Below are 27,715 nucleotides of genomic sequence, written 5' to 3' on the forward strand. Positions count from 1 at the left end.
GTCCTCTCAAAAGTGGGACCCTCAGAATTTAGGATGGCACTCCTGGGACATCAGCTGAGAAGCAGAGCAGACCTCTTTTCAGACACTTGGGCTTGGAGGGAGCCCAAGATCAATGTAGATTTTGTTGCAGCTGCTTTACCCTGTGACTTATATTGAGCTAAATCTGTGTGCCATCAATCAAATAGCTACAACTCATCCTAATATGCAGTCATTTGTGTCTGCATCCTTTTATCCTGTTTACAATGATATAAAGATGCTACTGGATTCATTGTTAAAATCCAGAGATACACTATTTTTAGTAATTTCCTTATCTATTGTCATAGTTTAATAACTGTATCCAAAAAAGGCAATAATATTCACTTGACATTCCTTGGGTTTAGTAAAATTTCACTGACTGCTATTGGTAACTGCTTTACTTTCTGAATGTTTCATAATGCCATGTTGTGAAATAACACAGTTTTGAATTTTGCTAGAGATCCATTTCATGCACACTGGTCTATAATTTGTAGAATCTACTTTGTTTCCTTCTCATTTTTTGGACACTGGGATGGTTGCATACTTTCAGAATTATATAACCTTTCTTATTCTTCATAATTACACACACACCATTGAAAGAAACTGTCCATGAAGGAGCAGCAGAACTTCATCAGGAGAGTTAATGGTGAAGCATGTGATCAGCAACCAAGGTTGAGGAGAGAGGAGGAGAAAACTGAAAAGGTGCAAGGAAACCTCTAACAGTTCCCTCTGAGATCAGGGAAGGCTTTTAAAATCATAATGTCTGTTTAGTCAACATTCCATTACTGTAACAAATACCTGAAATCATCAAGATATTATAAAGAGAACAGGTTTATTTTGGCCCAAAGTTTTGGAGATTTCAGTCTGTGGTCGGTTAGCTCTGTTGTTTTGGAGCATGTGGTGAGGCGGCTCATCATTTTGGAGCATGTGGCAGAACAAAGCTGCTCACTTCATGGCCAGAATGCCAGAGAGGAAGAGGAAGAAACTGGGATCCTACTAATCCCCTTTGAAGCCATACCCTCAATGAACAGAGGACCTCCCACTAGGCCATACCTCTTGACACCAAGCTGGGGACTAAGCCTTTAACACATGGGACTTCAAGGGACATTTCAGATCCAAACTATAGTGATGTCTTTGTAACCACACCATGTCATGACCAGGATTAGGAGGAGCCAAGTGAAACCTCACCTCAGGTAGAAAATTTAAGGAGATGTTCCAAACTCTGTAATCAAGACAAATAACAGATTAGTTTAATATATTCTCTAAAATAAATAATGCTAAAAATTTATGATGAAAAAAACAGAACTTTATATAAAGGTAGGATCTGTATCTTCCAATTGTGTCTGCTCTCTTTTTCTTAATCATAGCTTTACTGAGCTCTGACTCACAGACTTACAGTCCACTCATTTGAAGTGTAGAATCCTATAGTCTTTAGTACAGTCATAGAGTTGTGCAATCATCACCATCAGAATGTATCATTAACCTAAAAAGAAGTCCTGTACACATGAACAGTTTCTCTATTTTTTCCAATCCACCCAACCCTAGGCAATCACCAATTTCCATTCTGCCTCTATGAATTTGCCTATTTGGACTCTTTTATAAAATAAATGAAAACATATAAGATGGGTTTTTCTGAGTCTGTGTTCACTTAGCATGATATTTTTAAGGTTCATCCATATTAAGCATTTGAATCAATGCTTCATTCCTTTTTATGGATGAATGATATTCTGTTGTATGCATAATCCACATTTTATTTATCCATTCTTCAGTTGATGGACATTTTGAGTTGTTTCTACTTTTTGGTTATTATGACTAATGGTAGTATAAATACAGGGTTATTTTCTTTATTTGTTTTTTTTTTTTTCTTTTTTTCTTTCTTTATTTCTGTGTGTGTGTGTGTGTGTGTGTGAGTGTGTATCTCTTATCTCTTTATCTCTCTTGGTGAATACCTGGGAGTGACATTGCTGGAGCATATGGCATCTGTGTTAAATCTCTTTAGAAACTGCTGTACTGTTTTCTGAAGTTGCTGCACTATTTTACATTCCCACCAGTAACAGATGAGAATTCCAAAACTTCTGTACATTCTCAACGACATTTATTACCATCTTTTAAATTATAATCATCCTAGGGGTTATGAAGTAGTATCTCATTGTAATTTTGCTCAGTATCTCTCTAATGCCTGATGATGTTAAATATCATCTCATTTATTTATGGGCTATTTATAATGTATTCTTGGAGAAAGGTCTATGTAGATTATTTGCGCATTTTAATTTTTTGGATTTTTTGTATTATGGAATTGTTAGAGTTCTTTATACATTCTAAACAAAAGTCTCAAGTCCCTTATCAGATATATGATTTACGAAAATTTTCTCCAGGTTTTTGGCTTTGTTTTTTTCCTTCGCTTTCTTGATGACATCTTTGAAGCACAAGAGTTTTTAATTTCGATAATGTCCAGTTTATTTTTCTTTTATTGCTTGTGCTTTGGTGTCATATCTAAGAAACCATTACCTAATCCAAGGTCACAAAAATTTATGCCTATGTGTTCTTCTGAGAGTTTTATAGTTTTGCTCCTACATTTAAGTCTTTGATCCTCATGATCTATTTTTGAAAGGCAAATTGCATGACATTTAAAACTCAGACACTCATTCCTTACTCAAACTTCATCTGAAATCAAGATTAGGATTGGACCGAAAGGTTGCAAATTTACCAGACAAAGATGTACTAGGTGTCTCCAGAGATTTTATTATTAACGTAAGGCTTGATTCTTGAAGTATTCATACTTGGAGATACGGGTGATGGACTGATTGGCTCCTTGTGGGCGGCCTAAGATGACAAGAGCATAGGTGACTTCTGCTTCTCTCCATCTAACACTACCACCAGTTCTGCTCTCTGCCTCTGTCCTGTCCTTCCCCTCTGGATCCCTTGGCCAAGATCACTTCAGGAGGTGACTCTCGTCCTCATAGTTCCTTATAGATGCTTGTACACCTGTGCCTCCAACCTGGCTCCCCACCCTGCCGCCCTCCTGATTCTGCCACTGAAGTCAACTTTGCTTTCCCAAGAACTTTTTAAGGTATCAGGGTAGTGATCGGCTCTGGTTCTTCCCATGTATACCCCCACTCTGTCCTTCCCTACCTGCCTTCCTTGGAGCAAATTCATAAACACCTCAGGATGCTTCTTATTTTTAATTTTTCTCTCTTCCTATAGATAGAACTTATGAGGTTTCCATGGAAACCCCTGGCCAGAGGTAGGAGACTCTTGAACAGAGGTGAGATGAGCAGATCTGTTCATTTCTGCAGGGTTCTGGAGTGTCGCTCTCACACCAACCCATCCTTGGGCAGCTCTGGGATCTGTTTCTGGAACCCCAGAACCTTGTGTCTTAAGATTGAACAGATGGTGGTGACAATGGCTTTGAGAGCTGCAGCTTTAAGAGGAGGCTATTACTGGGTAGGTTGTCTGGTGGCTTTTAAAAAAACCTCAAATACCATGTGTTTTGCAGGAAAAGGTCAGTCCTCAGTGGTGATCAAGTTTTCCCTATTGTGCCTTGGGCAAGTCCTGGATAGAAGGCTAGCATCCTAAATCACCGCCATTGTCTTCATTTTATTGGGCAGAGAAGGAAAGGCCTTTTGGAAGTTGCCATAATTGTGCTTGGTCTCTTGGTGATATTGCATTTAATCTGACACTTGAATCAATTCAGATGCCTTTCTTCTATGTTGGGATATTGGGCAAAGTTATTCTCAAAATGCTAAGAGAGATTTGGAGCTTTGGAGATGACACCCAGTTGATTACACTGAGATTAGGAATGTAGTCCAGAATAGGAGTTTTATGGAAATGAATATATTTTGAGTGGGGGCCATTGTGGGTAGATCTTCAATGTCCATTTGTTACCAAAACTCTGTCCTTATCACTATGCTAATCCAATAATGAAGATAAGGTTTTGAGAAAAAGGAAAAAGAAGTTTTATTGCTTCGCTAGCAAAGGAGAAATACAGGGTCTTCTGTCCCAGAGGCTGTGATTCTGCCCATCAGGGGAAACAGGGGACTTTTAAAGAGATTATTCAAAGAGTGCATTCCAGGTGTTCTTTGTCTGGAGTCATAATTCACTTGTTACTTTGGGAGATAGTCATTTTTTAGGTCTTCTGGTGCTATCTCTGAAGTTCTGTGGTAGGTGTGTGCTCAAGGACAGATAACTCTGCCTAGGATGGGGAAGAAAGGTAAGTCTGTTTCCTCTGAGGTTAGGGAGAGAAAAATTAAGGAGAAGGAGGGAGAGAGAAAGAGAAAGAAACATATCCATTTGAAAGATAAGTTTCAGTGACAGAGCAGCAAGGACCATATGCAAACCATCAATTGGACCACTGGCACACATTGGCCTTTGAGAGGTCAAGGGCAAATCCATTGATGGGTGTGTGAACTGTGGCCTGGGAGTGGGGGACTCCTCCTTGACACTGGATAACTCTTGCCTGGAGAGTATTTACAGTGCTTCTCTCTAAAACTACTGACTGCCTCAGAAATCCAGATCTCAGCTCTTGGTATACCTGAGGTCCAGAGTGAGGAAAACTTGACCCCTGATCCATGAGTTGATTTGGTTTGCCCAAAATTTGGGGCCATTTTTATAGTGCTCCAGGACCACCCAAGGGTGGGGAGATGTCAAAATTCTTAGATGTCAGGTCTTTACGTGGAGGACAGGTCTCATCAACTCACATAAAAAATCAACATGCTGAAACTGGAGGGGATTTTGGAGTCCAGAGGTCTCAACCCATAGGTGGAAGCTTTCTGTGGGACTGTGGAGTTATCAGGAATCAGGAATGCACTGAGTCTTGAAAACTCATCAGCACAGTTGCCATCTCTTGGGACTCAGCCATTTTTTTTGTAAATGATAAAATGCAGTCTTTATACTTGAAAAAATTATGAAGTACTGAATTTTGCAAATCTGTTGTCTTACAAATTAAGTAAACAGAAGCCTGGATAGAAAGTAATGAGGTAGCGACTGGGCTGAAGTCACACAGCCAGGATCTCAGTCTTTGGATTGGGTAAATGTCAGGACCAGCACCCACTGATCTGCTCCTGCACAGTGGAAGGAGCTGACTCAGGGCAAAGGAGGCCTCTGACCAGTACATTGCTGGTCAGAGTCTGAGCTCAGTCACAGCTCTGAGTCTGAGAAAGAAACGACATATTAAAGTAAAACTTAGGTGGTTTCACCTTCCTGGAGTAAATGAATGACTTTAATAAGAAAACTGAGGGTTTGGGGTGTGGGAAGAGCAAAAGGCCGAGAGAAGGGAGGATAGGAAAATGGCTCAGAGGGCATTCATTTCTTTCACTACTCTTTGGAAAAGCAAATTATATTTTAAATTATGTTCCTATCAAAGAGTGTGAATCATAACAGAAAGATTGGCCAGCTTCCCTTTCAAGACCAGAACTAGGAAGAGCTTTGAACCTGAACCTGATTGTATCTTCACATCTGCTATATTTAACTCTACTTCTGAACCTAGGTCAATCAAATCCAGGATGTTTCTTTAGAGCATTTTAGAGGAGTTGAGAATACTAAGGTCCATGATTAAGCATTACTGATTCTTTAATTATTTGGGGTCTGAGGTTTATACTGGTATTGAACTCCAGGGTTCAGCTTAAAATTCTTTTATATTGTGTAAAATGCCTCAGAGTTTCCATCCTGAAGACCTGCAGCTGGCGATATGCATCCATGTGTGTGAGAGGTGTGCATGTGGAGAATGCATGAATGTGGTGACTGTGTTATGCACTACAGAAAGGCACCCAGGAGCATGTATGACCACGGCACTTGGCAGGGGCTTGGCAGGACACAGATGGCACACTCAGGTTAATGTGGGAGAGTTTATAAAGGAGGTCTTTTCAGAGGTGTGGCTGGAGTTAAGGGCTGTCAGCAAGGGACACATGAAGCATTCAGGTTGGGCAGAGATGGTGGCAGCTGTCAGAAGGTGGCCTGGTCCAGGCTGTCACCTTTGTTACAGATGCAGTCAATCCGTGGAATATGGCATGAAGAAGGTGAGAGACAAATCCCTGCCCTCCTATTTCCAATCCCTATCTCCCTTGGCTGGACCCAACCAGAAACCAGAGGGCAAGAGAACTGGTTATGTTGTTCACAAGAGTCAGCCTTTGTGTCACAGAGCAAGGTGGAGACACGTGGAGTGTATGGAAGCAGCCATCACTGGCCAGAGCTGAATGTGCAAAGGTGACAAGGGACAGCTGCATTCTGAGAATGTTCAGGTGCCAACCCAGGCTCATCTGGACTTGCACTTAAAAAATGTTTTCTAGGTGTCGGGAAGTGGGCTGAATTACATTGTTATATTGTGTGTATGTGCAAATACGTAACAACAAATCCCATCATCGTGTGAGAGTAAAACACACTGATTAAAAAAAAGTGATTCCTGCCTCAGAGTCTCTCTCTCCCCCTCTCCCTCTACCTATTTTGTTTTTTATTCCTGTGACACACTTTATTTCCAAAGTCCATGACATCTTCATTAAGTGGAAATTGTATGTGCTCTGGGGCTATGTAATATTGGCTTGAAATCCCAGCTCTGCTACTTGAGCCTTTGGCAAGTTACTAACTTTCCAAGCTCCAGTCTCCCCATCTGTGAACCTCTGAGCTCCTTCTGTGGTCGATGTGCGAATTAAAGACTGTATATCTCTATCCACTGTATCAAAACCTTTTTTTAAAAAATTTTTTTTAGTTATTGGTGGACCTTTATTTTATTTTTGAAATTTATTTGTATGTGGTGCTGAGAATTGAACTTGGTGCCTCACGCATGCTAGGCAAGCGCTCTACCACTGAGCTACAACCCCAGCCCTGTATCAATACCTTTATCTTCTAGATTAGGGAGTAGCTCACTGTAAGTGCCCAATAAATGCTATTTTCCTCACACATCCTCTGCCTGTGCTCTGGGTTACAGCTCTGTGTTTTCTCTTATAGTTAGCTTCACAATTTAATTTTTCTTTCCTAAATCTTTGATCTCTTGCTATCTAGTGGTTCTTTCCTCTTCACTCATAAGTATTCCTTATTTATAAAGTCACATTACTGATATTAAAAAAGAAACTTCTTTCTTAATCTTAGTTCATTTTTAACTTGCCTTGGTTATTGTTCTCTTCATCAGTGTGTGTGTGGGGGGGTGTGGGTGTGTGTAGATACACACATCTCTCTCTCTCTATCTCTCCCTTTCTCTTTCCACACATTCACCCCATTAAAAATCCGCATATACTCTTTTTTCAAAGTTCTTCACCATCTCTCAGTTTCTCAATCCTTTGCAGTCTGGTGTGTTTACTGCCATTGTGCAAAAATTATCTCAGAAGTCTAATTAACTCCCAAGTGCCAGATCCACCAGCCCCTCTCTAGACTTCATCCTCCTTTGCAGCATTTGGCATCCACAGTCATATCTTTCTGCTCCAGATGCACATCTGCCTTCATTCCTTGGTTTTCCGTTGACCTTTCTCAGTTTTCCCACCCAAGCTCCCTCAACTCCTCCATTTGTTTCACATTTTTTTTCTCATGCTTGAAACATATGGGTTGTTTATTGGATTGCTTCTTCCTGTCGCTCCTATAAAAAGGTTCAGGAGAGCAGTGACTTTATCTGTCTTGTTTATTCTTCTCTCCCTCCTGGTAACCAGTGTCCCAGAGCTTGGTATACAGCAAGTGTTGAACAAACACTATTTGAATGGAGAATGGAAGAAACTATTCCTCCAAGATAATCTTCTTATTCTTCTCCTCAAATATATACCTCCAAATAGATACTTCTAAGTGTCTTTTTGGGGATTAGAGGTTAGCAAGCCTTTTCCTTAAGGACTTGATGGGCAATATTTTTGGCTTGGAGGCCGCAGGGTCTCTGTCAGCAACTCAGTTCTGTTGCTATAGAGCAAAAGCAGCCACAGACAATACACAAACTAAGAGGTGTGGCTGTGTGCCAGTAAAACTTCAGTTATGAAAATACTCAGCTTACAGGCCATAATTTGCAGAACCCTGGTCTAGCTCATGTTTCCAGTAGTTCAGTGGACATTGTCACATGATCAACTTAATGACACCTCAGATTCAACTCATCTGACTTGAAATTATGAACTTCAAGAGCCTCTCCTCTGGATATGATTCCTAGCTCCTTTTATATCACCTCTATTCTTCTAGTCACCCAGGATAGAAACCTGGGTTAGCTTCATTTTCAGCCTCTCCTTTCCCCAGCCAACCAGTGACCACATTCTGACTCCATCACTGCCCTGCCTTAAGCTCTCATTAACTCTATCAGAATTACTGTCTTCACCTCCTCATCTTGGCCAGCTGGGGTGGGTCTGACTGCACCATACCCATCCCTCCTTAGCATGGGGTACAGTGACACAAAATCCCAGCCTCTGGGAAGAGGATATAGGAGGATCGTCAGTTCAAGGCCAGCCTGGGCAACTTAGTGAGACCTTCTCAAAAGAAAAATTTTTATTAAAGGGCTGATGTTGTAACTGTGGCAAAGTACCTATGGGTTCAATCCCCAGTACCAAAAAAACAACAATCAAGAAAACAAACACCTTTCTTAGTTTCCTTTTGTTGGTTGAATCTTAATTTTTTTTTCTTTCTTTTTTTAAAAATTTTTTTGGTACCAGGGATTGAACCTAGGGACTTTAAATCACCAAGCCACATCCCCAGCCCTTTTTTGCATTTTATTTAGAGACAGGGTCTTCTTAGTTGTTTAGGGCCTCGCTAAGTTGCTGAGTCTGGGTTTGAATTCATGATCCTCCTGCCTCAGCCTCCCGAGTCTCTGGGATTACAGGCATGAGACACCGTGCCTGGCTTTAAATATTTTAACATAGTTCCAAACATGCTTACCCAGTTCTTGACTTCCTTATTGACATAAGGACACCAAATCAACGGGTCCTTCATCCTGCCTTGCAGCATTTGGCATCCCAGTCATGTCCTTCTGCTCTAAATGCACATCTGCCTTCATTTCTGGTCTTTCTGTTGATCCATCCCAGCTTTCCTGCCCAAGCTCCCTCCAACCCTTCATTCATTTCTTTTTTCTTTTTTGTGCACAAAATATAAATGTTGATAGTCTCATTCTTTCATGACTTTGTTCTTTCTTTCCTTTCATCCTGGAAGAACTGAAATACCCTTTCTATCTTCATTTCCCATGAAGATCTTTAAGCTCCAGGGTACAGAGTAACTGCTGCTTGCCTGGAGGCCCTACTCAGTCCCTCAAGCCTGAGACAGAAGCTGCACAGCACCCACACTTCCCTGGAGTGTGGTTGCTTGTTGACACTCCTCGCCCTTCCTTGGTCTTACCAAGCTCCTTGGAAGCAGGAACCATGACCTTTCATTCTCATAGTTTCAGATTTAATTTCCAACTTTGCACGCTGAGGCATCTTATGGAACTGGGTTCCATCTTTAATCCAAGAGCCCCTTCTGTCCCATGGGGCCAGTCCCACTGGTTGAGATCAGAGGTCCTTGTGTAACCGTGTATGTACTTGTGTGCAGCCATACTTCTTTCCGTATCCACCTCTTCATTCCCTTTCTAGCACTGACCATTATACTTTGTAGAGTGTGACAGACTTGAGTGGGATTCTATTTTGTGGCCTAGCTGTAGGCTATTAAACCTCTTTACATCTATGTTTTCCCTGTAGTATGTCATAGTTGTGCACCATCACACCCAGCTTCTCCAGTAATTTTGAAGATTTGGGGTTGACTTGTAAGAGTGGCTTCCAGCATTCTGTACAGGAGGCCCCAGGGTAGAATCCAGGGGAGTCCTGTTCAAAGGGGAGTCCTCTGGTGCCTTCAAGGCAATCTTCGAGGCAATCACCTACCCCCAGATTCTTAGAATTTCACTTTGAATATGATTTTCAGTGTATTTCTGCCTTACAAAACAGAAAGCTTCCTGGTCCCTGCTGGCCACAGTACCTGGGCAGGAGCAGTAGATGGGCTGAGCATGCTCAGTGGATGAACCCCTTTTGTTGGCTCTGAGGCGTTTAGCAGATCCTTCAACCCTGCTGGGCTTGTCTTCTGTGGAGAGAGGTGACATAAATCCTTGTCCTGAGTTTGTATGAGGGGAGCAGGAAGGAAGGACTGATCCACTTTGTGAACACGAGCAAGTTCACTTCATGCTGTTGGGTGCCTGTTAACACCATGATTGCAACCCTTTCTTTTTATTTTATTTTTTTTTTGAATTTTATTTATTCTTTTTAGTTACACATGATAGTAGAGTATATTTTGACATATTTATACAAACATGAATATGTCTTATTCTAATTAGGATGCCAGTCTTGTGGATATACATGATGGGGAGATTCACTGTGGTGTATTTATATATGTACATAGGAAAGTCATGTCAGATTCATTCCACCATTTTTCCTATGCCTATCCTCCTCCCTTCCCTTCATTCCCTTTTGTCTAATCACCCTTGCTGTGTGTTAACATAGGCTATTTTTTAAACTTATTTTTATTGTAAACAAATGGGATACATATTATTTCTGTTTGTACATGAAGTAAAGGCATAGCATTTGTGTAATCATACATTTACATAAAGTAATGGTGTTTGATTCATTCTGCTATTTTTTCCTCCCCCCACCCCTCCCACCCCTCTTTTCCCTCTCTACAGTCCCTCCTTCCTTCATTCTTGCCCCCCTCCCACCCCCCATTATGTGTCATCATCCGCTTATCAGTAAGATCATTTGTCCTTTGGTTTTTTGAGATTGGCTTATCTTACTTAGCATGATATTCTCCAATTTCATCCATTTGCCTGCAAATGCCATAATTTTATTATTCTTTACGACTGAGTAATATTCCATTCTGTACCACAATTCCTTTATCCATTCATCAATTGAAGGACATCTAGGTTGGTTCCACAATCTGGCTATTATGAATTGAGCAGCTATGAACATTGATGTGGCTGTATCTCTGTAGTGTGCTGATTTTAAGTCCTTTGGGTATAGGCCGAGGAGTGGGATAGCTGGGTCAAGTGGTGGGTCCATTTCAAGCTTTCTGAGGAATCTCCACACTGCTTTCCAGAGTGGCTGCACTAATTTGCAACCCCACCAGCAATATATGAGTGTACCTTTTTCCCCACATCCTCAATTGCAACCATTTCTTAGGTGCTTATTAAGACCTTTGGCTGCTTGTGTTTGTGTTCCTTTCAGGAAGCATGTGAGATGAGAAAAGTACAAGTGACCTGAGGCAGTCTCTGAACATCCCAAGTTGGGCATGCCGGGCCCTTGAATACCCGGATGCTGGTGTTTTAAGCATCGTCTGGCTTCATGAGTAATGGCTCTGGATATGACGTATCCCCCAAAGATTTTCAGGAAAGGACTAATTGGCACAGTCCTCTTGTGGAGTCATGGTTTGCAGTAGATTGCCACGCACTCTAGGGAGGCAGCCTGTTTGCTGACACATGGGCCTACACACATGTACGTGAGGCCCAGTGTTTATTATCACAGACAGACTGTATTTAGCAGGAAACGGGGGCATCTCCCCAAAGTCACTGAAGCAGCACTCTTTGGTTGTCAAATAAAAGATGGTCATTCATGGGAGCATGGGCTCTGATGCCAGGTGAGTAGACAAAGCACCCACCCACCACCTCTGCTCTGTACTTACAGTTCCACAGAGCAAAGGATGCACCAAACTCCTTTACTTCTTAGGTTCATCCTCTAGCATCTCAAGAGGTCTCAGTTGTTTTCTGGTCCTCAGCGTGCATAAAAACAAAGAAACACTGACTTACTCATATCTTTTTTAAAAAGGATTGTATTGACTTGGAATGTGCAATATTTTTTTTCTTTGAAACAGCCAGATCTGTCAGAACAGAGATGATTTTTAAAAATAGCTATGGTTAGTAACTTTGTAGTGGATAAATATAAGAGATACTACTTCAGTGTGGTGATCTGAATATTTGTGTCTCCCCCAAAATTTTGAGTAGAAACCTCATCCCCTTATGTGATAGTATTAATAGGTGCGGCCTTTACAGAGTGATCAGATCGTAATCAGTGTCCTTAGGAAAGATTCCTGAGAGAGATTGTTTGCCCCTTCTGCCATCTGAGGACACAGCTAGGAGTCAGCAGGCTACAACCTGGAAGTGGGCCCCCACTTCAGCCTCCGGAACTGTGAGAAGTAACTTTCTGTTGTTTTAGAGCTTCTACATTTAGTGTGTCTTCTTACAGAAGCCCAAACAGACTAAGACACTCAGCCAGGTGACCAAGGTCAACATCAACAATAAGTCATGTTGATAGAATGGACTGCATATAATGTGCTGAGACTGACCCTTGGCCTCTGTGATCTTTCTCTCCAAAACCCATAATTCCAGTGTAATCATAATAAAAATATCAGAACGAAATATCAACTGAGGGACATTCTCCAAGATCCCTGACCAGTACTCTTCAGAACTACCAAAATCATGAAAAATAAGGAAAGTCAAGAGCTGGGGATGTGGCTCAGTGGTAGAATGCTTGCCTAGAATGTGTAAGGCCCTGGGTTCAATCCCGGCACTGCAAATAAATAAATAAAAATAAGGAAAGTCTAAGAAATGAACTGGATAGGATCCTGGAATGAAAAAAAAAGGACATCAGATAAAAACTATGGAGGAATGAATCAAGTATAGACTTCAGTTAACAATATTGTATTAATATTAGTTCATTAACTGTGATAAATATATCCTATATGAGAACTCTTTATATTAGCTTTGTAACTTTTCTGTAAATCTCAATTTCTCCTAAAATAAAAAAATATATATTTAAAGTATAGCTACCAATTATTCAAATCAATTCATCAAAAAGGAAGAAAGAAAAGAAAAAAGAGTGCCTTTGAGTTTCTAAGAACCTTAAAAATCATCTAGTCCCATGATTTTTCGTGTGTATGTCTTTGTACAAAAACAGCATTCACATGTTAAGCAGAGGTCCAGTTACATTCCTCAAACGTAGCCTTGCTCTGGTTGAAGGGAGGGAGCCCCTGTGTCCTCCTGTGCTGTCCCCTTCCTGCCCTCTGGCCTGCTCCGGGCTGCTCTGGGGAACATCTGCATCCTGTAGACACCCCTGCTCCCTCCCTCCTCCCCGAGTCTGACCTTGAACATCTCTAGAAATGGACCTTCCTGGTCCCAAAGACAGCTTTTTTTATCCTTTTTAATGAATTTTGTTTGTTATTATGATTCTTGACAGTTTTTTTTACGTTGGGTCAACTATAATTTCTAGTTATTGGTCTAAAGTTCATACAGAAGGCATGTTAAATCATTGGTCTATGGTAATTTTTAACTTTTTGAAGACAAATACTTTTCCTCTCCCCCAGGCCCACTGCTCACTTCCTGTATGGGATAGATGTTTTTGTCCCTATGACTGGTTGGTAGTGACAGAGGTGTGCCACTGTTCCTTGACCCAGGGTGGGTCAGTTGGCTGACTGTGCTGCACGACTCCATCTGCAAACTCCCCCTTAGCTTATGCTTTCCCATTCACTGCCTTCCATGAGGCTTCACTCCAGTCTCTTTCTTCCCTGACCCTTAACTCCCATGTCGTTGCCCCTTTAGTGAACATTCCTGCAACCTGGCCCACCTTCCCCTCCCCCAGACTGCTTTGTGCTGCTGAAGGAAGTCACATGAGCACGTGGATTGTCACTCTAAATCTGCTTTTTAACCTGAACCTGACCCCTCTCGCTGCACTCCAAACGTCCTTCTTGGTCCAACTGTGTTTTTTTTTGTTTGTTTGTTTTTTTCACAGTGATGATTTTGAATCTCTATTCCACTGCCTCCAACTCATGATGCCACACTTGCCCCACTTCATCTTAGCTGATAATTCCTTCATACCATTCTAAAAATAAAACTGAAGTCATGAGATGAGGAATTCTTTAACTTCTTAACCCCATACCTAGGAGCTCACCTACAGTTCTCTTCCTCATTTTCTTTCACCTTGAGTATTTTGGATCTCATCTCATGCTTTCTTAGACCCAGTTTAATCCATTGTCCCTTATATATCTGACTTTCTGAGCCCCCTCATTGAAATTTCTTTTATCAAAATTATCAGGTTCTCACTGGCATCTTGATTTTACTCAGTTAATTCTTCTATCAAATATGTAGCTAAGCATTTAAGTTAAGTGTGCCAGTCCATACAGTGTGGACACACCAGTGAAAAAGGCAGATGGAGTCGGATGGAGTCACAGCTCTGGCCAAGCCACAGTGTGTATATTGGGATGGGGGGGAAGGGTGAGGCTAGGGATAATAAACAAAGGATCAGGTAAATGATCAAATATTAGGGGATTGGTGGTTAATGCTGAGAGAAGGCATGAATCAGGGTAGGTTGGAGGATTTTTATTGTAGCTTGAGTGATCAACAAAATCCTCTCCAAAGAGGTAGCATTTGAGTGAGATCTGAACACAGTGAGGGACTTAGACCACCTGTGAATCTGGGAGAAGAGCATGCCAATCATCAGTGGGAGCAGCAGAGATAATGAGCAGAGTTAGGAAGACATATGGTATATTAAAGAAACACCCAGACTCATGTAGTTGAGTTACCATATGTTAGAAAAGAGGAGATGGAAAGAGAGAGAGGTCACCAGATTATAGACCTTTGACCTTTGCAATACTTTCTTATTTTACCTCCCAGGTTTTTCTCCTCTTCTCTTGCTCCTCCCACTCAGCCTCTCTTGTGCATCCTCTTCTGCTTGTCCTTATGTGATAGTGTTGGGCAAGATTCTGTCCTAACCATCTTCTCTTTCCTCTGAACAACCTATCCTTGGACAGGTCACAGAGAAGCCACTCAATAAAGGTTAATTGATTCTATTTTCAGTTCCATATCCATTTTGGCAACTGCCCTCAAACCAAAATCTGGATTGCCAGAATTGTGGCCCAGTATTTTTATATGATCTGAGCAAGCAAAGATGAAAATGGGATTCTCTCCTCCTTTATTTTTAGATTCCATCATTCTGTAAATGTGGCCCAAGTCTATATGTCCATCATTGCTACAGTCCCAATGCCCAAAGCAATGGCTGGGTGACTATCGAATGAAGTAATGAAGTAATGAAGTCAATAAAAAAGGCAGGACCAATTCCTTGGCAACCAGTTCATACTGTTGACTAATAGTTACTATCTCTCCTAACATACTTGTATGTTCCCACAGATGATGACGTTTCGGAACTCCACAGGCTGTCTGGGAGTCTGTGCTACATTTCATCTTGATTTATTTGACTCATTGTTCCAAGATTTCAAGATTTGCAGGCATTTTGTTTCAACCACAGGGATGGTTTTCTTTCTGGGTTTCACATCACCTTTTATTTTGACAAGAATGCCTTTTGTATCTTCAACTCAGTCATTGATAAGATTGTTGAAAAGGATGAGGCCAGAGATGTGCAGAGCCTTCCAGTTAATAGGATAATTTCTAAACTCTGCCCTGTGGCTAAACATGTGGTTTTAAAATAATGGAATCATTTAATTTGAAAGCTAGAAGGGACTGGAAGATCATGAGTCAAGCCTGCCTGTTTTAAAGATAAAGAAATCAAGACTCCTATACACTAAGTAATTTCCCCACTAACACAGTTAATTAGGGGAGGAGCTGGGAGGAGGAACCAAAGAGTTACTCCAGGTTTCCCTGTGTGATTTATCTCTACCTTTTCTTTTAATTTCTTTGGTCTGTTATTTGTTGTTACTTAATGAATTACCCAACACCTACAGGTAAAGGCATTTCCTGGGTCAGGAATACAGTAGAAACATGGCAGGATGGCTCTAGCTTGGGATCACTCATGAAATTGTACATAGCTGGCAACTGGGGCCGTTGTCATCTGAGTATTGACAGGGATGGGAGGATCCAGTTCCAAGATGGCTCACTCACAGAGCTGGCAAATTAAGGCTGGTGATGACAGATCTCGTTCCTTACCACATGCACATTTCCATAGGGCTGTTTGAAGGTTTTTATAACATGACAGCTGTCTTATCCCAGAGAAAGTTGAAAGAGAGAGAGAGGGAGGGAGGAAGAGAAGAATGCCACGTTGCTTGTAGGAGCTGGCCTTTGAAGTCATAGTGCCATTTCTGCAGCATTCTATTGATCACACCGGTCAGACCCAGCCACTGGGGGGTGGGGGAGTCCCACAAAGGTTGAAGGCCAGGAAGTGGGGACCCTGGGGCAGTCTGACCAGCTGCCTGCCACATTTGGCCAGCACCTCAGCTGAGGCTCTTTCTACCGTCCCTGGAGTAAATGTATAACCCTCCAATGACCTTCCCATCTCTGTCCATTTCCCTCCCTTTCCAGCGCATAGCCCATGCAACTGCCTAACTAGTGTTGGTAAATGCAACTCTGATAAGATCATTCTTACCATGCCCTTTGCCCTCAGATCCTTTAAAACAAAGAGAGAGAGTTTAAAGGTTTCTCATTGCTAAGAAGATAGTATAATTTATTATTCAAACCAGAGCAATTTTGAGAAAGAAACAGGATACTAAGGATGCTATTAGCAATCATGCATTATCCAGAGATGTAAATTTGTACTGTCTTGAGGAAACTAGGAATTATGATTACCCTTTTTCCTAACAATCAAGAGTTAGAACATTATTCTGTTTTTTTTTTTTTTTTTTTTAATACTGGCAACAGCTTTCTCTTTTATAACTTTTTGTCTTACTATCAGCACTGATATTCCTTCTGTTTTAGCCAATGATACTATTTTGTGTTTGCCAAGTATGACCAGGCTTTAGCATGTTCTTACTTTGATAGGTGCTGTTCCCTTGGAATGAAACAGTCTCCCCATTTCCACATCTTGGGGACTTCAACCTACTCTTCGAGGCTAAATTTCAGCCTCCGCATTAGGCAGAGAGGAAAAACAAAAGCAAAAACTTTGTTCATAAGCTGGCATTATGGTCATATTTTGTGTGAGGCCAGATCTTTACTTCTCCTTTTTTTATTCACACCAATCCATCAAGCTGGGTACTATTTTTTTCTTTAAATCAACTTTATTGAGGTATGATTTACATGTAATGCCATTAGATGAGTTTTGACAAATGTATATGTCTTACAAACCTCATCAAAATCAAAATACAGAATGTTTCTGTTACCCTATAAAATTCCTTGTGCCCTTCTTCATTGAATCATAACATATATATATATATACATATATATATATATATATATAACAAAACACCTGGCCCCATGATCTGTGTTAGTCATAATAGATTAACTTTGCCTGTTAAAATTTCATATATATGTACATAGAGTGTAATTTCACATTTAGCTTCACATACTCAGCATATGTTGTAGTTTAGAGACCCACCCAGGTTGCTGCAAATAAGAGTAGTTCATTTCTTTTTATTTTTGAGGAATATTCTAGTTTTTGAATGAGCCATAATATATGTATTCACTTATAGAAGGACTTTGGATTTTTCTCAAATTCTGGACTATTACAAGTTAAGCTGCTATGAATATTCAGGTACAAATGTTTGCATGGACATGGTATAATTTTTTAAAACTGCCAATTTTCCAAAGTTCTTCATCAATTTATATCCTCTCTAGCAGTGTATAAGAGTCCCTGAAACTAGGCATGGTGGCACATACCTATAATCCCAGAGGCTCAGGGCTCTGAGGCAGGATGAGCACAAGTTCAAAGCCAACCTCAGGAACTTAGCAAGGTCCTAAGCAACTCAACAAGGCCCTAAGCAACTCAGCTACACCCTGTCTCTAAACAAAATATAAAAAGAGCTGTGGATATGGCTCAGTGATTAAGCACCCCTGGGTTCAATCCCCACCAAAAACAAAAACAAAAATTTCCATTTATTCTATATCCTTTTCAGCACTTAGTATTGTCAAAGCTTTCCATTTTAGTATTTTTAATAAGCATATAGTGGTATTTAATTTATATTTCCCTGATGACTAATATCATTAAGCTTCTCTCCATGTTTTTAATAACCATTCATGTATTTCCTGTATTTTTATTTGAATATCTTTTGTTAAAGTTACTTTATTGAGGTATAATTGGCGATAACTCAGAATTTGGAAAAAGTCCAAAATTCCATTTACAGGTAAATGGATATATCGTAATGTATCCATTGAATGTGCATATGCCACATTTTCTTTATCTAGTCATTCATTGATGAACACTTAAGTTGCTTCCATATCTTCACTATTCAGAATAATGCTGCAGTGAACATGGGAGAGCAGATATCTCTTCAAGATCCTCATTTCAATTCATTTGGATAAATTTGCAGAATTGGGATTGTTGGATCACATGGTAATTTATTTTTAATTTTTTAAATAACCTCCTGTGTTAATCAGTTTTTTGTATTATAACAAAATACCTGAGACAATAAACTTATACAGAGGAAAGGATTACTTTAGCTCTCAGTTTTGGAGGTTTCAGTTTATGTTCAATTGTACTATTGTTTTAGGGCTTGTGGCAAGACAGTACATCATGGTTGGAGTACATGGGTACATGGTGGAGAAAACTGCTTACCTCATGACAGCCAAGAAGGAATGAGCTAGATTAAGAGAAGTGGAGTTCCCTTCAAGGACACACCCCAATGATCTAACTTTCTCCCTCTAGACCACACCTTTTAAAGATTCCATCACTTCCCAGTAACACCACAGGTTTATGGACTAAGCTTTTAACCCTTAGACCTTTGGGGGACATATATCCAAACAAGTGTCTTCTAACTGCACTAATTTACACTCCACACTCATCTAACTACACTAATTTACATTCCCACCAAAGGTATGCAAAAGTTCCCTTTGTTCCACATCCTTATTAACAGTTATTTTTTGCTTTTGTTGTTTTTTCCTAATAGCATCTAGCAGATGTGAGTTTGATTTGCATTTCCCTGATGATTAGTGATGTTGAGCACCTTTCCATATACCTGGTAGTCATTGGTTTCTCTTCCTTAGAGAAATATCTTTGCCCATTTTTAAATTGGACTATTTAGTTTTATCCTACTGAGTTGTAGGAGTTCCTTAGATATTTTGGATATTAAACCTGTATCAGACTCATGGGGTCAATTAATTTGTGGTGCTATAGAATGCCATAGACTAGTTGGGTAATAAAAAAACTGAAATTTATTTCTTGCAGTACTGGAGACTAGGAAGTCCAAGATCAGGTGCCAAGAAATCTGATGTCTGCTGAGGTCCCTCCTCATAGAGGCCTTCTTCTCATTGTGTCCTCACAGAGTAGACATGGTGAGGAGCTCTCTGGGGTTCCTTTTACAAGGACACTAATCTCATTCATTAGGGTTCCACCTTGGGATCCAATCACCTCCCAAAGGCCTCCCTCCAATAGCAATGCCTTGGGGGTGAAGATTTCAGCATATGAATTATGGGGACATTAACATTTAGTCTATGGTTTATGGTTTGCATATGTTTTCTCCCATTCCATAGGTTTCCTTTTCCTTTTGATTATTTCTTTGGCTGTGCAGAAAGCTGGGTACTATTATAATCCTTATTTTGTTCATAAAAAGTCAGAGATATAGAGAAGTGAACAAATTATCCAAGATTACTGAACTAGTGAGGGAAGGAGCTAGTACTTAGAAAACCTGAAAACAGAGTGCAATCGACCCCCCCACACTCTTTCACACACACACACACAATGTGCCAGGCATTGTCAAAAGCAATTTTCCTTTTCATAAGTCATTTAATCCTTTTAACAACCATGTGAAGTAGGTTCAATTATCCCCATTTTACAGATGAAAAACCACTGGCACAGGGAGCTGATGAATCTGTGGGCTCTGCTGCCTCCCACGGGTGTCTGCCCATCCTGGTGGCCTCCCTGTCAAGAAATGGCTCCAGCAACCACTTGTTATTACAAGTGCTACCCTCAGGTACCAGAGACTAGAAGAACCAAGAACAGGCTGACCACTTATCCATTGGGTTTGATGCAACTAGCTTAGGGTGGAGGCCAGGTTGAGTGTGACGTGGTGAAGAATGAACTGAGAAGGCAGCATGTCCCCTAGGTGTCATGCTGGGGAGAGCCGGTTCCACGTCTTGTCAACTTCCCTCTACAGCCAGCCTTGCCACTAGTGTCCCAAAGGGGCTGTGCTCTCCAATGCCTTTTCTGAAGGAGAAATCTGCCTTCTGGTTTATCTCTGATTAGGGGTGGCCTAAAAAACAAATAAATGGTAATAACAAAGGTGATTATTATTATAAATGCTCCTGTGTTGAGTGCCAACTGTGCACAGGGTCTATGCTAAAAACTCGCAAGATTTGTCTTAATTGGCACAACAGCAAAGGAGGAGTGTGATTACCTCCACTTAGTAGGTGAAGAAAATGGAGTTAGGGTGGTAGCTGAATTTTCCAGCATTGCAGCAAACAGGTGGCAGAGTCAGCCTTGAGACGGGGTCTGCCTGGATCTGCATCCAGAACAATCCTGGCCCTTCTGCTCCCACTTTCTGAGTGTCTCACTCTTGACTTTAGGATTACAATCCCTGGAGTTTCCCCAACTAAGAGGTTCAGAATCCCAGTGTTCTAGCTCTTTGAGGAATTAAAGGTGTTTTTCCTATTCTGTCATTTTTAGATGACATATTATTGTATAATAAAACCTGGATCTACAGGAAATTATGCACAAGAAATGGAGGTCCGCCAGCTGCCTTGGAAGCTCTTCTGTACCCAGGTTCAATCACGTTCTCCTCTCATTCCCTAAATGATCATTCTCATCACTCAAAGTAAACATTTCTTTGTGTCTCCTTAGCTTTATTGTCCAGCTGTAATTCCCTGACATTCAGTGTAGTCGTCCCCATTAAGAGTGATCAACAATAGTGTGGTGGCTCATGCCTGTAATCCCAGTGATTAGGGAGACCAAGGCAGGATGTTTAGTCAGCTTTTCGGCTGCTGTGACTAAATGACCTGACCAGCCAACTGTAGAGGAGGAAAAGCTTATTTGGGGGCTGATAGTTTCATAGGTATTAGTCCATAGAAGGCTGGCTCCATTCCTCAGGACTCAAGGTAAGGCTGAACATCATGAGTGTGGCAGAGGGAAGCAGCTCACATCATCAAGAAGCTGAGAGAGAGAGAGAGAAAGAGAAAGAGAGACTCCACTCTCCAGATACAAAATATATACCCCATAGCCATGCCACCAATGAACCAGTCCCTCCAGCCATACCCTACCTGCTTCCAGTTACCTCTCAGTTAATTCCTATCTGGGTATTAATTCACTGATTAAGTTAAGACTCCCACAGTGCACATCCAAACCATAGCACAGGAGAATTGCATGTTCAAGACCAGCCTCAGAAACTTAATGAGACCCCTATCTCAAAATAAAAAATAAAAAGCACTAGGGAGGTAACTCAGTGGTAGAGCACTTGCCCAGCACACACAAAACCCTGAACTTCACCCCAACCACAAAACGTGGAAAAGGAGAGAAGGAAGAATGGAAGTAAGGAAGGTTGGTCAACATGTGTTATAACCCTCTTTTACTCTACAAATTCCTATTGCATCTTTTTACTCTACAAATTCCTATTGCATCTCTCTCATTCCTTTTTTTTTTTTTTTTTTTTTTTTTTGGATCACACTATGTTTTATAGAACCCAGGGCAGCATTTACCCTGTAGTTTCTCATGGTTCAGATTTTGCTGATTGCACACTCTGAGTGCAGTTCAACATGTTCTCTGTCCTCTTTATTTCCTGTGAATTGATTGCTAGATCTAGAAGTTTGATCTGACTATGTTCGATCTTTTTGGCAAGATTGTGGGTGGTGTTCTGTTCTTTCATGGGGAAGCACATAATGTCTGCTTGTCTCTTCTTTTGTGCTGTGAGTAGTCCTTGGTGCACGATGTCTGGATTTATCAATTCACTGAGTGCTGCAAAGTGGTGATAGTCCATCACTTCTTTTTCATTTATTTGTTAAAGTACCTTTAAAGGAGGTGTTTTCTCTTGACAACTGTTTGACTAGCCAGGGATGTAGTCAAAATAAGAAAGTGAAGATTAATGCTTGATGTATTCCCTTACTTGACAGTTTTCAAGATAATGAATTAATTCCCTGAACAACTTAAAGGACCATTGAACATCACCAGTTAATTGTTATTTTTAAGGTCTAGTCTCACATTTTAAAAGCGAGGTCACTGAGTCATAGAAGTTAAGTAACTTACCCAAGATCACATAGCACTGAGAACCAGAGAGGTTAAATAACTGACTAAAGATCAATTAGTACATCAGTGGCAGAGTTAGAGTGGCACTCTCCTGTCCCCCAGATTCATCTTAATCTTTGAGGAACAGAACCCAAGATCTGCAACCCTAATCTCAGAAACAGTGCATGAGAAAATCTGAAATGGTCAGTAAATATTCAAAATGTTGCTCATCTTCTCTCCTCATGGGTGGTTGTCACTACCCTGCCTTGCAACCAGGTCGAGCCTCATTGGTAAGGGACTGGGACAGCTTGCGGATTTTATACTGCTCCTGAGAAGAGGCGGTGAGTCGCCAGCCCTGGAAATTCTGCCTGCTGTCAGGGAGCCGTGGGAATGTGCCCAGGCTGTTGTAGGGAAGTTTCTAGCTCTGGCTGCAACAAAGGCCCCTCTTGCCAAATCCTGGCTTGCTGATTCTCAGCAGGAAAATGGGAAATCGGAGTAGAAAGTTCCAAACCAGCAGAAAGGGAAGGACTAAGAACCCATCTCTCCACCATGTAGAAGAGGTCAGAGGAAGAGATGGTGGAGGAATCTGTCTAATGGGGTCGGGAGAAGAAAGGAGAATATGTTGCAACTCTGGGAGAAAGGGAGATAGATAGAGAGACAGAGACTGCTGGCACTTTAAGACCATCCAGCCAGCCATCTGTTTGAACTCACTCACTCGTTTAGCTGAAGACCTTTTTAGGTCCACCTACCTGTCTTCCTCCAACCTTTCCTTTCACCTGCTGCCTTCCACCTGCTTCCCAGGCTCCCAGGGCCGCAGAGAGGCCAGTGGGAAATAGGGTATGCAATTTCACGTAGGGATGCAAATCCCTTCCAGCTTCCATTTTTTCTGTAATTGGCTTGGATCTTCAGTTTCTCTTTTCCTGCCATGAGGATGCATTCATGGAATACTAGCAATACAAGGTTTGAAAGGGCTTCTGAGGGTCTTTGTGCTCAGAAGGGTGACCTGACCTGAAAATCCCAAATAAGTCAAAGTCCCAAAGTCTAAACATTCCAGACCGAAAATTATTTTCTTTGATTTTTTTTTTTTTTTTTTTTTTGAAGAGCTCTTAAGAGCACAGACCATTCACTGGATGGTAATTCACTTTAAAAGGGTTTGCTTTTAACTTCTAGACATACTCATCTCTCAGGAAAGGGGTGAGCGGCCTCCTCCAAGGACCTTGCGACTGGGGTAGCATATTTTTGGCCCACAGGCCCTTCCTATGGTGGAAGGGATAAGTCAATGAAGCGGGCTGACTCTCTTGGCTCCCCAGTATTTGAATTGAAGGCCTCAGGGCCACTGTGGAACTTTGGCGTCTGAAATCTTCCTGGCCACCAGAGGGCAGTAAGAACCTGTTTTCCATACCACCAGGAGTTGGACCCTTTCTGCTGGAGTTAACAGTTTGGCATTTGCCAACACAGTTGGTTTAATGACCCTTTCAAATCATGTTGGGCCCAGTCAGAGCCCCAGGACACCAGAAAAATAAGCAAATTAACAGGAGCCATCTTTCTCATCTAGCAGGTATATTAATTGACTCAGTAAGTATCAAGGGCCATTTGTGTACCAAGCTCTGACCTAGGTTTTGGGCCATTTGTGTACCAAGCTCTGACCTAGGTTTTGTGAACATGACTTTCAATGAGGCAAAGCCTCTGCTCTCGGGGACTCAGTCTAGATTTTCCCACAGTCAACAAGCAAATGGTTTGTTGCCCCCTAACGGGGCTCCATATGGTGCTGAATCCCAGGTGATAAGATTGTTTTCTTATAGTGAAGTGAAAGTTTTAGGAGTTAGAATGATAATCTTGACAATTTCAAATGGGATAACATGGATCTTGATGAATAGAATTCAGGGAAGTGGCCTTTTGATGCCTTTGGTATTTTGGCCAAACTTGGAACATCAGTGGGAGGCTAACTCTAGTTTCATGGTCAATCCTAAACCAGGAGTTACTGTTTTGCTGAGTAAACTGGGAGGAATGGTTCAGCCTTTCTGGGTTCAAGTTTTCCCAGTGCCTCTCTGCTGCTAAGACTGCCACCCAATAGAAAACTAAGTGAAATAGAAGGAAATAGTAATTTGGCGCATTTTTCTGGCACAGAAAATCAATTGGGATTCAGATGGCCCCTTTGCTGTGTCTTTACAACTGCTTGTCTGTTTGCATGACTGAGAGCTCCCCTTGCTACTTTTTATTTCATGTAGACCAAAGCCTCACTTATGTTAAAACCAGTATTGGAAAGCCAGGTGAGGTGGTGCACGCCTATAATCCCAGCGGCTCAGGAGGCTGAGACAGGAGGATCACAGGTCAAAGCCAGCCTCAGCAACTTAGCAAGGCCCTAAGCAACTCAGTGAGACCCTGTCTCAAAATAAAATATAAAAAGGGCTGGCGATGTGGTTAAGCACCCCCGGATTCAGTCACCAGTACCAAGAAATAAATACATAAATAAACAGTATTGGGCCCTTCACAAAGATGGTACCAAAAATGAAGAAGGAAGCTCCTGCTGTTCCCAACGCCAAAGTGAGAAACAAGGCTTTGAAGGACAAGAGGGCAGTGCTGCAAGCATCCACAGCCACATAGAGCAGAAGACATCCACCTCCTGGTGGCTTAAGACACCGTGGCTAGAGGCAGCCTAAATACCCCGAGAAGAGCACCCCAAGGGAAAGAAGCTTAACCACTATGCCACTTTCAATTCTCCTTGACCTCTGAGTCAGCCTTGAAGGAAAGAAGGTGACATCACACTTGTGCTCATGATGTATGTCAAGGTCAACAAGCAGCAGACCAAATAGGCTATGAAGAAACTCTATGGCATTGATGCAGCCAAGGTCAAGGCTCTGGACAGGCCCTATGGAGGGAGGAAAACAGATGTTTCACTGGCTCCTTATTTTTTTGCTCTTGATGTTGCCAACAAAATTGGGATCATCTAAACTGAGTCCAACTAGATAATTGTGAATATTATTTTTTTTCACCATTTTAAAAAACAAAATAAATCAAAGCAGTATTGGATCCCAAAGTGAATAATTGTCCAACCAAGGGATCAGATTTTTGTTTGTTTGTTTGCACAGTAACTTGGATGAGATGAGTGCGTAACTGGATGGTATGTTACAGCTTCATGCTTTCTAAGAAAAACAGCAGAATGAGCAAAGAGCAGTGGTGCCTGCCTATAATCCCAGCAACTTGGGAGGCTGAGGCAGAGGATCATAATTCCAGGCCATCCTTGGCAATTTAGCAACCTATCTCAAAATAAAAAATAAAAAAAGGTTGGAGATGTACCTCAGGAGTAGACTGCCCCTGGGTTCAATCCCCAGTGCTGCAAAAGAAAAAAAACATAGTATAATGAGATGAGGAGAAATTTGGGGAGCCCCCTCTCCTACAGCCCTCAAGTCAGGGAGCATTCTCTGTAGCTCAGGGAGAAAGTGTTTGCCTTACCTATGAGCTAAGACACTAATGGTAGTGGGCACCCAGAAGTAAGTGAGATTCTCCAGGAGATACAGGAGCCCCAGAAGGATGGTCTAGATGATCTGTAAGTTGCACTGAATTTGGTTCCCACAGGACGGCCCTGCCTCCTAACACTAATGCAGGCTCCATCTGTTAATTGTTAGATTCTTGAGTTTTCCTAAACTAGACCTCTGAAGACAAAAGCCACCCCTGCTGAAAGTAGAACACTCCTTCCACCCTCCAGATAAATTGCCATATTTATTGTTTCAGAAGATGAGATGCAATAGGACACACCCTGAGCTGGTCTGTAAAGCTTCCCTCTGTGTAATTTTATTGGTATTTGTCCAGAGGCAGCACTGATTAGAGGAATCATTACCAAGAGCCAGAGGAAAGGAAATTTCATTACCCAGTTTGGTTACCTAGGCATTTAAAGGCAAAAATAAAGACATTTGAACTGGAATAAAGAAGATCTGAGTCCTCAACACTGTCATTGTCTCACCGCATAAGTGCTGAACAAGCTTTTGGATAATTATGGTAATTTGCGAAGGGCACACCTGGCTGGAAATTCTGCCTTTGCTTCTTACTATGGGGCTCATGCAAGTCCTATAAGGTCTCTGATCCTCTTTTCTCATCTATAAAGTAACATTACACCTGTCCTACTTCCCGTACTGGAGAGATAAGAAGAGTTACATTGTTAGTATATGCAGCAGTGTTTCTATTCCAAAGGGTTTCACTTTAGTAGCTGGGTCTCCATTGTCTCATCTGATCCTGAAATATCCCAGTGCTTGCATTCCTCAGCTGGGATTCTTCTGCTTTTATCTGTTTTGCCTGCCCTACCCTGCTGACACCTAGACAGGAGTTTCTGAGAAAAAGATCACTGTTGTCAATTGTTTATTTGTCTCTGTCTTTTTAAATGCATGCATTGTTCAGCCCCCTTGGTACTAAGTTACCATAACACAAGTTAATTACCTTTGGCTAACTTAGGAAACCAGCCAGCTTGCAACTCTGGACTTTTGCCTGCAGCTAGCAAGGCTTCCTGCTATATACCAGTACAAAATGAGGGTAAGCCTTGTTTTGACTTTCAAGGTGACTTAGGTGCCTTGAATATATGGGGGATGGGAGGGAAAACAACAACAACAATAACAATAACAACAACCCTGACAACATAGCAAACAGCCAAAAGTAAGAGACCTTTACCTTGTTCTTTCCCCAAAGGTACAGTGAGTGTTCTCAGTCCACGTTCCTTTTGCTGCCAATAATAGTCATGACTTTCCCTCCTTCAGTTCCTATGAGCTCAAAGTGTGGTAGAGTTGAAATTACTCAGCCACAAGATCAGATTTAAAAATAGGTTCTTCATTTAGCCCTGTAGCCTTTCCCTCTGCGACCCCTGCCAGACGAGTCTCATGCTATCAGCTCAGGGAGGGGCGTGGGGTAGAGACTGTACAGTTATGAAGGCCAGGATCCTAGGAGACAGAAGGTTTGGGAACAAGGGAAAAGGAGCTTACAGAAGCAAAAGAAGAGATGGGGGGGGGGGTTGTAGAGGGGAATCTTAATGAGAAGAAGAGAAAGAAGTAGAGGAATAAGGAGACTGAAGACAAGGCCTTTGGGGAGAAGGGGAGACTTCTTTGCCCCAGGCTCCCAGTGAGACACAGCAGAAACAACTGTGCCCAGATGTCCTTCTGAGACTCCATCTAGGCTCTGAGAGTCGAGGCTGCAGAGTCACAGTTCAATGCCTCCACAAGGCCCAGGAGCCAACTCTCTGCTAGTCCCTGCAGTGGCAGCTGCAGCCCAGATCCCCTAACAGCAGTGCAGCCATCCCTTTCTCTTGATGACAGTTTCCCTAAGTTGCTGAGGCTGGCCTCAAACTTGTGATCCTCCTGCTTCAGCCTCCTGAGTATCTGGGACTACAAGTACACCACCAGGGATAAAATTTCAGTGTGTTTTAACTCAAAACAGAACAGTGTCTGGCTCACGATAACTGCTTAATAAATTTGTAAAGATAAATGAGTGGATATGCAAACTACAATTACAGTAATGAAAAAGCCCCTTTTTAAGTCACTCAATAAGTGAGTGGCAGAGCAGGGTTGGAATTCTGCCCCATTCCAGATCCTTGGGATTTAATCTCTCTGCAACATTACTATTCTTTCAAAGATTTTATAACCCAACATGCATACTTTTCAAAAGGTAATTCATTCCCAAACTCATTCAGAATGGCCTGCTTAGGAAAGCAGTTTGCCCATCCTTTAGGTTCCATTTAT

The 27,715-nt window shown here is 41.6% G+C and overlaps 1 protein-coding gene and 1 long non-coding RNA gene across 7 annotated transcripts in view; one reads left to right on the forward strand and one right to left on the reverse strand.

The window, feature by feature from the left end:
* Positions 1-27,715, forward strand: part of GRAMD1B (GRAM domain containing 1B) — a 245,247-nt gene that overhangs the window by 22,286 nt on the left and 195,246 nt on the right. The window lies entirely within an intron of this gene.
* Positions 10,877-27,373, reverse strand: LOC306640384. Its single transcript, XR_013757800.1, has 3 exons — positions 26,649-27,373; positions 14,572-14,701; positions 10,877-11,790 (listed from the first exon to the last, which is right to left on the reverse strand). It is a non-coding gene; the product is annotated as an uncharacterized lncRNA (long non-coding RNA).

Source organism: Sciurus vulgaris (assembly GCF_902686455.1).
Source record: "Sciurus vulgaris genome assembly, chromosome: 11".
In the NCBI taxonomy this organism is placed as follows: Eukaryota; Metazoa; Chordata; class Mammalia; order Rodentia; family Sciuridae; genus Sciurus; species Sciurus vulgaris.